The following is a 10,848-nucleotide window of genomic DNA, read 5'->3' as shown; positions in this document are numbered from 1 at the left end:
TAAAGAACATATTACAAAAGAGAAAGTCTATAAGCACTGACTCTTACATTCTTTCCTGTCTCATCTTTGAGTCAGGTTTTTGAGTGTGGTCCTGGGCACAATTAATTTCTCAGTTAGTATAATATAACAGTCACATTCAGTCAAATCAGAAGGCGGCATGACTGGAGCATTGGAACAATCCATGCGCAATATATCCCTCCTACACGCAGATGATATATTTCTATACGTAGTTATCAAATATAACTTATAGTTCACAAATTGAAGTCAGCACTCTCCTGAATCCATTTTCACGTCTCATGGCTTATATGCCAATATTAGAGCATGTAAGAGGTCCCCCTGGACACTGGGGTCATGATATAACAGAAAAAGACCTCCAGCTCTTGTTCTTAAAGGGGTTGTCCGGCGATAAAAAATTATTCACAGAATAACACACATTACAAAGTTATACAACTTTGTAATGTATGTTATGTCTGTGAATGGCCCCCTTCCCCGTGTTTCCCCCCACCTACGCTAGACCCGGAAGTGTGGTGCATTATACTCACCGCATCTCGTGTCGTCCACGGTCTCCGATCCTCAGCAGTGACGTCTTCTTCGGGAGGCCGGCGGATCTTCTCGAGTGCCGGCCACCCTCTGCAGCGTCTTCCGAAGCTCAGCCGCGATTGGCTGAGCATAACTGTGCTCAGCCAATCGCGGCTGAGCAGCTGATGACGTGGCCGCGTCATCAGCCGCTCAGCCGCGATTGGCTGAGCACAGTTATGCTCAGCCAATCGCGGCTGAGCTTCGGATGGCGTTGCAGAGGGCGGCCGGCACTCGGGAAGATCCGCCGGCCTCCCGAAGAAGACGTCACTGCTGAGGATCGGAGACCGTGGTCGGCACGTGACAGGTAATGTATAGCGCACCACACTTCCGGGTACACGGGTGGGGGTGGTGGGACACGGGGAAGGGGGCCATTCACAGACATAACATACATTACAAAGTTGTATAACTTTGTAATGTGTGTTATTCTGTGAATAATTTTTTATCGCCGGACAACCCCTTTAATGCTGTATTCTCACACTTTAAAATGGTGATGCGTTTCGAACCTGCTGATCGTTAATCATGGCTCTATACAAAAATACATACAAAACATAAATATATAGAGTGGTGCCTTGGATTACGAGCATAATTTGTTCCTGGACCATGCTTGTAATCCAAATCACACTTAAACCAAAGCAAATTTTCCCATAAGATAATTGGTTCCACACCCCAAAAATAATGATTTTTTAAAATTCTGAATAACATGTAGAACAGATGAAACAAACAATGAGAAACAGCCGCTGTACAGTATAGCCATCAGCATTTGGAGTATAATGTAGCATTAGTGCATAAACCTGAAGAAACAGCAGCAGTTTGTAGATAGAGGTTGGAACTGCAGATCCCCATAATGCAGTAGTGTAGTACAACAGACTAGAATAGAGAAGCAGGGCTGCTGTCAGAGGTCTGTGTGGTCACATGACAGCAATGGGGAAGGGGTGTGTTTTCAGCATGGAGCAATCAGGAAGTGAGAATCACAGAGCTGTGAAGGAGGACAGTGACAGAAACTTCTGTATAGGGCAGTGTGAATGGCTGAGGGTAAGTGCAGACACATTATAGCAGGAATGGAGAGGATGGGAAACTCAAGGACTGACAGAGACTGCCGGGAGCATGAAGGAATGAGCAGGGCAGATGTGGGCACAGTATAGCAAAACACTCTGTCCGGGGAGAGAGGGGTTACAGCTATGAAGAGATTACCTCCACAGTCCCCTTCCCTGATGTAAGCCCCAGCCTGGAGTGTATCTGCTATGATTTGGAAGGTGAGGGAGACTTCCTGGGTCAGAGTACAGTGCTGTAGACCACCCTGTGCAGACCATGCCCCTCCCCCTCTCCCCGTCCCACTCAGTACAGGGAGCTCTTAAACCAAAGCAATGCTCTTAATCCAAGTTACAATTTTGAAAAACTGTGAGCTCTTCCTGCAAAACGCTCTTAATCCAAGTTACTCTTTAAAGCGACTCTGTACCCACAATCTGACCCCCCCAAACCACTTGTACCTTCAGATAGCTGCTTTTAATCCAAGATCTGTCCTGTGGTCCATTCGGCAGGTGATGCAGTTATTGTCCTTAAAAACAACTTTTAAACTTGCAGCCCTGTGCCCAACGGCCATGGTCTAGATTGTGTATGCATTTGGATGGCACAACCTCTCTGTCCCTCCTCCCCGCCCTCCTCATCATTAGGAATGCTCCAGGCAGATTGTCTCCTTTTCATCAGCTGTGTCAGCACAGCACATGGGCTGAATCGTTAAGGCACCTGTGTAGTTTTCACTGGAGAGGAATAGGAAAAATGGTGAAGAGGGTGGGGAGGAGGGACGGAGGGGTGGTGCAAAGTTAGGGCACAGACACTCTAGGCCACGGCCGTTGGGCACAGGGCTTTAATTTTAAAAGTTATTGTTTAAGACAATAACTGCATCACCTGCCGAACGGACCCCAGGACAGATCTTGGATTAAAAGCAGCTATCCGAAGGTACAAGTGGTTTGGAGGGGGGACAGATTGTGGGTACAGAGTCGCTTTAAATGAGGCTCCACGGGCTCTTCTTTTGCATATTCGTGTTTCCCAGGGAGCAATGCACTTAGGATTTCACTGCATTGAGCGCTTTAACCGGCAGCTGGCAGTGTTATCGTTTGGCTGGTCTCCCTGAGATCAGTGATCTGTTTCTCTCATGACTCTACTAGGCATTGCTCCCACCTAGCCAGAATCCTGCTCCACACTGATGAGGGGCAACACCCTGAAACAGCTGTACGTGGATGGATACCTGGCCTTGTTTTTTCCCTTGTCATTACATTGACTGATAGGGCCACTTTATATGGTGGTTTCGGTGTTTTCCCTACAGGAGCTATCCTTTGGCTGGGTCCTTCCCGGAGGGATATCTGGCTAGTCCTGTGTTTCGAGACTCTTAAATGAGGCTCCACGGGCTCTTCTTTTGCATATTCATGATCACTAATACAGCTCTGCTGCAGTAGTTGTCATTATTATTAATACAACTCTGCCCTTCCGAACAGCCTGATCCCTAAGGGCCCTATTCCACAGGACGATTATCATTTGGATAATTGTTAGCGATAAACAATCTCAAAAGACCGCTTTGCGAGCGTCTTGAGATCATTCACACAATCCAACGGTACAATGGTCTTTAATTCTAGTCGTTCCTCCGGTCGTCCTGACCTCTATGATCATTCACTTCAGTGTGATTCCACGGAATGACGAACAACACATTATGGGGCGAGTCATTTTTTCCCCATTCTCTGTGCTATTGGTGGGCGTATTTTTCCTTTTAAATTCGTACGCAATCTATGAATATTATAAATGTTCACATGTGATAAATACAATTATAAATTAAAATTTTTCAAAGCTTTCTTTATTATTTTTTTTTTTTTTTTATGAATTTGGATTTACAAAAAACATGAGCGGCGGGACTTCTTTCGTATGCAGTGTATCCCATTGGTCAACATATATATATTTTTTTCGCCCTAGGCCAGACCTCGAGTTTGCTCGAGACATTGCGTACGGAGGGAAGGGCCTATTCGACAACGTGGTCTCCAACCAGTACACTGGCCCCCAAAGGATCCAAATTAAATGGTTTAAACCCAACCTACCTGCGTCTTCCTTGCTGGCAAGCAACCAATCAACCAACCAAACAGCCTACCTGCTTGGGTGCCTGCCTGCAAATGGACTGCTAGCTTTTCTGTCAGCTGTATATGTTAGCACAGCATTGATGACATCACCAGCCCTGCCCTGGCAGGCTAGTGGTAAACAACTTTGTTGCCATGGCAACAGGCTGCCAGAGACAAACAAGTGTTTACCAAACAAACTTTTATTAGCAATGCCAAGCCTTAAATTTTGGGGTGCAGCTGCGCACCCCACTTTGGGGGTGTTTCTTGCAATGCCGTTTCTGGTGCAGATGACTTTATTTGGAGGTGTGGCTGCGCATCCTTGAGGGGCTCTGTTTTTAGGCAACACATTTGGGGGGTACACTGAACCTGGAAGCACTGCAATACCAGGTCAATGCCTGGAGAGGAAAGAGCAAGCTCTTTTACCATCTCACTGTTCTAAAAATCCATTCAATATATGGTCCCCAGATAGGGGACGTATTAGATACTAAACTGATAAGAATACATTATTTATTATTATTATTATTATTGTTATTGAGAGTCTGTCTCTGCCTGCCTCTGTCTGCCTGTCTCTGTGTGTCTGTCTGCCTGTCTGTCTTCCTGCCTCGTTCTGTCTTCCTGCATCTGTCTGCCTCTCCATCCATCCATCGGTGTAAACCAGGGTTTCTCAACCTGCGGTACGCGTTTCCCAGGGGGTACGCGCCGCAGGTTGAGGGGGTTCGCGGGGAGGTGGGAAAAAAAAAGAAACTTTTGCACCAATCACCGCCGCTGCTCTCACCTTCCTTCCACCAGCAGCAGCCTCATCAAAGCCCGTTCCCCACTGAATGCTGCTGGGCTAAGGAAGGTGAAAGCAGCAGTGGGGATTGGTGCCAGGACATTGCTGTGCGATAGTAGTGTCCCGGAACACAAAGCTAAAGGATAGGGAAAGAATGGAGTCACAGGGTCCTAAGCAGCAGCTACAGCCTCCGGAGCACACTCTACCCCTGCAGCTGCCGGATCAAGGAGCGGCGTCCACCCGGGGGCTTCTGGTGCAGGCTTCCTCTTCCAGCCCGGCGGCGCCCGCACTCCCCTCCCACCTGGCACAGATGATGTGAGAAGAGTGCGGGCGCCGTGGAGCTGGAAGAGGAAGCCCATAGTTGCCAACAGGTATGACCCGGTAAGCCCCGCCCCCGGCACCCACCGCGGGGCTAACTAACCAGCAGAGTACACAGGGCCAGAGGAGGAGAGACGCTATGGACAACTGGAAATATGGTAAGCATAATGGGTCAGTCTCTTACCATATTTCTAGTTATCCATGGCGTCTCTCCTCCTCTGGCCCTGTGTATTCTGCTGGTTAGTTAGCCCCGCGGTGGGTGCCGGGGGCGGGGCTTACTGGTTCATACTGTTGGCAACTATGGAAGCCTGCACCAGAATCTCCACGAGATTGAGAGAGGCATAATAAGGGGGTACTAAGGGCATACTAAGGGGGTACTAAGAAGGTACTAAGGGGGGGGGGGTACTAAGGGATATACTAAGGGGAATACTAAGGGGGTACTAAGGGCATACTAAGGGGGGTACTAAGAAGGAGCTAAGGGGCATACTAAGGGGGTACTAAGGGGGAAATAAGAATGTACTAAGGGGCATACTAAGGGGGTACTAAGAAGGTACTAAGGGGCATACTAAGAAGGTACTAAGGGGCATACTAAGGGGGTACGAAGGGGCAAACTAAGGGGGTACTAAAGGGCATACTAAGGGGGTACTAAGAAGATAGTAAGGGGGTACTAAGGGGCATACTAAGGGGGTACTAAGGGGCATACTAAGAAGGTACTAAGGGGCATACTAAGGGGGTACGAAGGGGCATACTAAGGGGGTACTAAGGGCATACTAAGGGGGGTACTAAGAAGGTACTAAGGGGCATACTAAGGGGGTACTAAAGGGCATACTAAGGGGGTACTAAGAAGGTACTAAGGGGCATACTAAGGGGGCAATAAGAAGGTACTAAGGGGGTACTAAGGGGCATACTAAGGGGGCAATAAGAAGGTACTAAGGGGCATACTAAGAGGGTACCAAAGGGCATACTAAGGGGGTACTAAGAAGGTAAAAAGGGGGGTACTAAAGGGCATACTGAGGGGGTACTAAGAGGATACTAAGGGGCATACTAAGAGGGTACTAAGGGGCATACTAAAGGGATACTAAGAGGCATACAACATAGGGGCCTTCTAAGGGACATACTGTGTCCCTTAGTCCCCTGTGAGTCACCGAATACCGGCAATACAATCACCTATAAGGTCTGCAAGTGTACAGCCTCATCTACCGCTATATGGTCACTGCTGAGGGAGAGTACTGCTCTGTGTATACTGGATGTTATGTAGTAATGGTATAAGGGGGGGATAAGTCACTATGTGGTGAAGATCTGGTGATATTATTTGTTTCTTATTTAATGGTAACAGGTGATGCGGTTATGAGGGGCGGGGCTACAGGGGGCGTGGCTCATTGCCGTGACTGTCCCTCTTTCCTCTGCGCAAAAGTTAGGATGTATGTATATGGGCTGCACCATGCAGCGTATAAAAGACCATATTATAGAGCACCTGTCAGATAATGTCAAAATGAGGTCTTGGAATCTAGTTAATGCTAGAAAAACTTTTTTTTTGTTTGCAGAATCTTATTGGCTGTTTATGTGATCAAAAGAATAAGGCTTATCAATACACATGCATTAAATATATGAACGATTGGTTAGCTAGTTTATTGCTGTAATAAATGACACGGCTTTATACTATGAAATGTCTTATGTTGCGCCTTAAAATTTGTACGCAGAGAAAAGATTCACACAGTTCACACAACGTAAATTTTCTATTAGTCAAGGCCGTTGTTGCCGATTTGCAACAACGTCCGTGATTAATAGAAAATTTATGTTGCACTGAAGTCAATGGAATCCCGGCTGGAGTGTATACACATAGTATACACTCTGGCCTGGATCCCTAGCGGCCGCAGGAAGAACTGACATGTCAGTTTTGTGTGGCCGCTGTTTATTGAATAGTGGCCATACAGGACTGTCAGTTCACCTAATGGAAAGTGCAGCAATTTCCATTGTTTGCTATGGTGAATTGGGATGGGGGTGCACACAGATGCGCCCGCATCCCATTTCAGCACAAATGAAGTTCATCCAACTGGTACTGCAGTACCGGCCGAGATGATCTTCACCGACGGCCGGGTCACAGAACAGCCGGTGTTTTACAGCGTGTGTACCCAGCCTTAAAATGTAAGTTCCCCATATCCTAGCCCAACCTTTCCGTAATGAGGAAGCTCATACAATAGTTAATGCGCTATTCCAAGTAATGATTATCGGCCGTATTCAACCGATAATCGTCCTGTGGAATAGGAGGCAATGATCAGCCGACATCGAGGAGTAGGAGCGACGGCAGCAGACCGCCGCTATATCCTATGGGCTACCTGGACGATCAGTGATCACCCGGGCAGCCCCCCCCCCCCCGCGACTCCTACCAGACTCAACCGCTCGCTGCTGCCGCGTGGAATATCGGCGACAGCGAGCGAGGAACGAGGAGCAAAGGACGCTGACAGCGCTCGTCTGCTCCTCACTGTCGGCCCGTGGAATACGGCCTTTAGTCTAGAGCTAAGTGCAGGATAGAGGAGTGAAGATAATAGAGTCTGTCTATGGGGACAAACAACTGTAGTCTGTAAGGGGAAGCTGGGCAAGGACCTAAGGCTTGGTTCATACATTTTTGTTCTGCATTTATTTATTTTTATTAAAATAACACAGCATACACAGCAATACATGCTGTGTCTATGAAGAAAGGAGAAACTCCGGGCAAAGGTAAAAAAACAAGTAAAGCAGGGAATGGTGGGAACATAGTAATGAAGTATGAAGTATTTAGCAGATAAACCAGCGGCACAAGCATATAGATGCAATCATACCAGGCCAGTAGAAGCGCGTGAAGCGCGAAACGGGCCGTCGCCTGTGGAATACCCCTGCTGCCACTGTTTGTACCCCACGATTTTGTCGGTGATTTGCACAATAAATGGACTTGATTGCATCTATATGCGAGTGCCGCTGGTTTATCTGCTAAATACTTCATATCAGACCTACTCCTTCGGCAGAGCACCGCAATAGTCCTCCGGCACAAGTGATCCTTTTGAGTTGGCTCCATGCTCCTCACACACACCCGATTCAGCATACTTGGACCGAGCAGTGCCGGATTGCCTTCTTTCATTGCTATAGTAATGAAGTAACTGAAGCCCCCATAGTGTCACTGCTCAATGGTTTCCTGAATCTTCCAGTTCCTGTGTCATCATGACACCACAGGGAACTACCTGCTCAGCCAGTCAGTGAGTGCAGAGGTTTCCCATCTCACTCACTGATTGGCTGAGCGGGCATTTCTGAGCGGGGCTGTAAGGTCACAGGATTGGGAGATACAGAGTTTGTGTGGAGTTAGGGGTAGGAGATTTAGAGACCACAGAGTTATGGCTAGATTGAACCTCGGGAAATCCTAGGTTAGATCGAACTCGAACATTCACGAACCTGCCACATTTGATTGCTGATGCCTTCCCGGTCCGTGGGGAAGGAGGAGACAGCCCGGGTATTGCCTGGAATTCCTAGGCTGAATCCCCGAATTCCAGTCGGTACCCGGGCAGTCTCCTCCTTACCCACGGACCGGGAAGGCATCAGCAATCAAATGCGGCAGGTTTGTGAATGTTTGAGTTAAATGGGGTTTCTCATCATATCAGGAAATTGAAGTAGCAGGGGTAAGGCCTCATGCACACATCCATAGCCGAGGACATAAAACCATCCACAGTTGCATAGACCCCTTCATTCAAAATAGGGGATCTCGGCCATAGAAACAAATGGGTCTGCAGTCTGTCTGCATTTGCAGGTCCATACAGAATACATGAGAGTGCAAGGGGGCCTAAAAGCTGGACTTTTCTCAGACGCTGCCAACATCCACTCCAAATTCCACAAACACTTATTTGTTAGAGAAGCATGTTTATTAAAGGGAATCACCATAAGAATTCATCAATGACGCATTTCCGGTATAGAATACCCCTGACAGTGACAGGCAGGGTCAGCGACTATGTTGTAGATTTATGTATTTACATAAGCTGTAGGCCTAAGTACATTCAAAAATAAGGTGCTCGGTCCAAATACAATATTTGTGCAGCACTCCTGCCTCTTTTCTTTATGTATTGGGAAAAGCGAGTGAGGATTCAGTAATCATTTCCTCTTTCAGAACACATGCATGCTCTACCAATCCTATATTACAACCAAGGAACAGACTTTACAAGTGTTTCAGCTGCAATTCATATTCCAAACTACTAATGTTAGGACAAGGATGTACATTGGGGCGTAGCTATCACAGTAGCAGCCATAGCTGCAGCTACGGGGCATCAGGGGGCCCGGAAGGGCCACCATCAGGACAGTCAGAGTGAGATGACAGGAGGCCGGACATGCACTGGTGTCTGCAGCTCCGGCCTCCCTGAGTTCTGTGCTCTGACACTACCTGTACTCCTGCCAGTCATGTCACTTACAGCCTCCCTACAGTAAGCAGGATTAGGACCCAGCTTACTATATGGAGACCGTGATTCTGACAGGCAGGAGAAAGGCGCCTTGCGCCTTCCCAGCACCCCCGGGCCCCTCTCCCCACCTTCTCACTAGGAGCTTTGGCTGCATCCTGCCCCCCCCCCCCCTGATGTCAGGACACATGTTTAAAGGGTTATTGTCATTTCCATTAATTCTCAACACTTCAGACGTGACTGATGGCACCGGGTCTCACTCCTGTTATACAGCTGGGGGAGTGCGGGTTCAGTTCAATAACTGATGGTTGGGGGTTCAGCACTTGGCATCAGCAGAGAGATGCAGCACTGACATGTACAATAGAAAGAGCAGGAAGCAGACAGTGCCGCACATTGTGTAGTGGCCAAGCTGGATTACTGCAGCTCAGTTTTCATTCACTTTAATGCTGCAGTAACCTAGCACGGCCACTACAGTATGTACAGCACTGTTTGTTTCCTGCTCTGCTCACTGTGGCTCTGTTGGTGATGCCAGATGATGGACCCCCACAAACCTCTTCTGAGGAGGGTCCATTAATGCAATAAATTTCAGGAAGCCCCTATATCATGGTGAAAGCCTCTGCAGACATGGGCGGGGGTCTCACTTTGTGGATTATTGATGAGATCAGCATGTGTCTTTTCACTTGAAGTCCAAGCCATGATTAAAGGGGAACTCCGGGTAGAGGTAAAAAGAAACTTCTGCAGAAGCATATAACAATACTTACCTATCTATCCCAGTTTTGAAACTACCAAAAATCCATTTGTTTTGGGGGTTTTTGTTCTGTTTTGTGTTTCTGTATTTCCTGATTGAGCAGATGAACTCAGTACTACAGGTTCCAGAATGCATTGCTTTCCCTCAGCTGTTCCATCACAGTCCCCCACCCTGCCCATTCCCCGCCCAAAGCTGTTGCAGAACATCTAGACTGTGTTCACACATTGCAGTTTCATTGTTACTGAATTATTTGCAGTACTTTATCATTTCATTATGGTCCCACCCGCACAGCACGCTGTATTCTCTACCTGTAATGCTGATATTGGAATAAAGCAAAGAACTTTTTAAATTGAATTTTTAATTTTTTTTTCTTTTTATCTCCACGCACATATTATAATCAAGCAGTGGCGGTCTTTGGCACCAAGCACTCCAAGCGATCGCTTGGGGCCCCCAACATCCAGGGGGCCCCCCATGCCCCGCTCTTGTGCTCAAAAGCGCTAGACAGGGCCGCTGCCCCGCTCGCTGCTGCCATTTGAACTGTAACTATGAGCACTCGTAATGAGCGCTCATAGTTACATGCAGCAGCACTGAGAGGCCGGGAGACATTGGCTCTCTTCCTGTCAGTCACTCTTGTAGCCGCAGGAAGCGTTTTCCCTGCGGTCACAAGTGGCAGCTTTGTCCTTGTGGTGCCGGTGCTCCAGTGACATCACTGGAGCATTGGCGCCAGGACAAGGGGAGTGCTGCCTCTTGTGATCGCAGGGAAAACCCTTCCTGCGACCACAAGAGTTAGGAGAAGAGGAGACGCCTGGACCCAGGTGAGTATAAGTGTTTGTTTTATTGTGTTATATACTATATGGGAGGGGGAGCACACAGAGGTCTGTTTAACTGGGGGAGCGCACATCGGGGGTCTATATAAAT

The 10,848-nt window shown here is 47.8% G+C and overlaps 1 non-coding gene across 1 annotated transcript; it reads right to left on the bottom strand.

Annotated features, from left to right (window-relative positions):
- Positions 1 to 4,030: 4,030 nt before the first annotated feature.
- On the bottom strand, positions 4,031 to 4,212 carry LOC138802255 (U2 spliceosomal RNA). Its single transcript, XR_011364723.1, has one exon. It is a non-coding gene; the product is annotated as a U2 spliceosomal RNA (small nuclear RNA).
- Positions 4,213 to 10,848: the final 6,636 nt, after the last annotated feature.

Source organism: Dendropsophus ebraccatus, chromosome 9 (assembly GCF_027789765.1).
Source record: "Dendropsophus ebraccatus isolate aDenEbr1 chromosome 9, aDenEbr1.pat, whole genome shotgun sequence".
NCBI lineage: Eukaryota > Metazoa > Chordata > Amphibia > Anura > Hylidae > Dendropsophus > Dendropsophus ebraccatus.
This window is presented reverse-complemented; position numbering and strand designations above follow the sequence as displayed.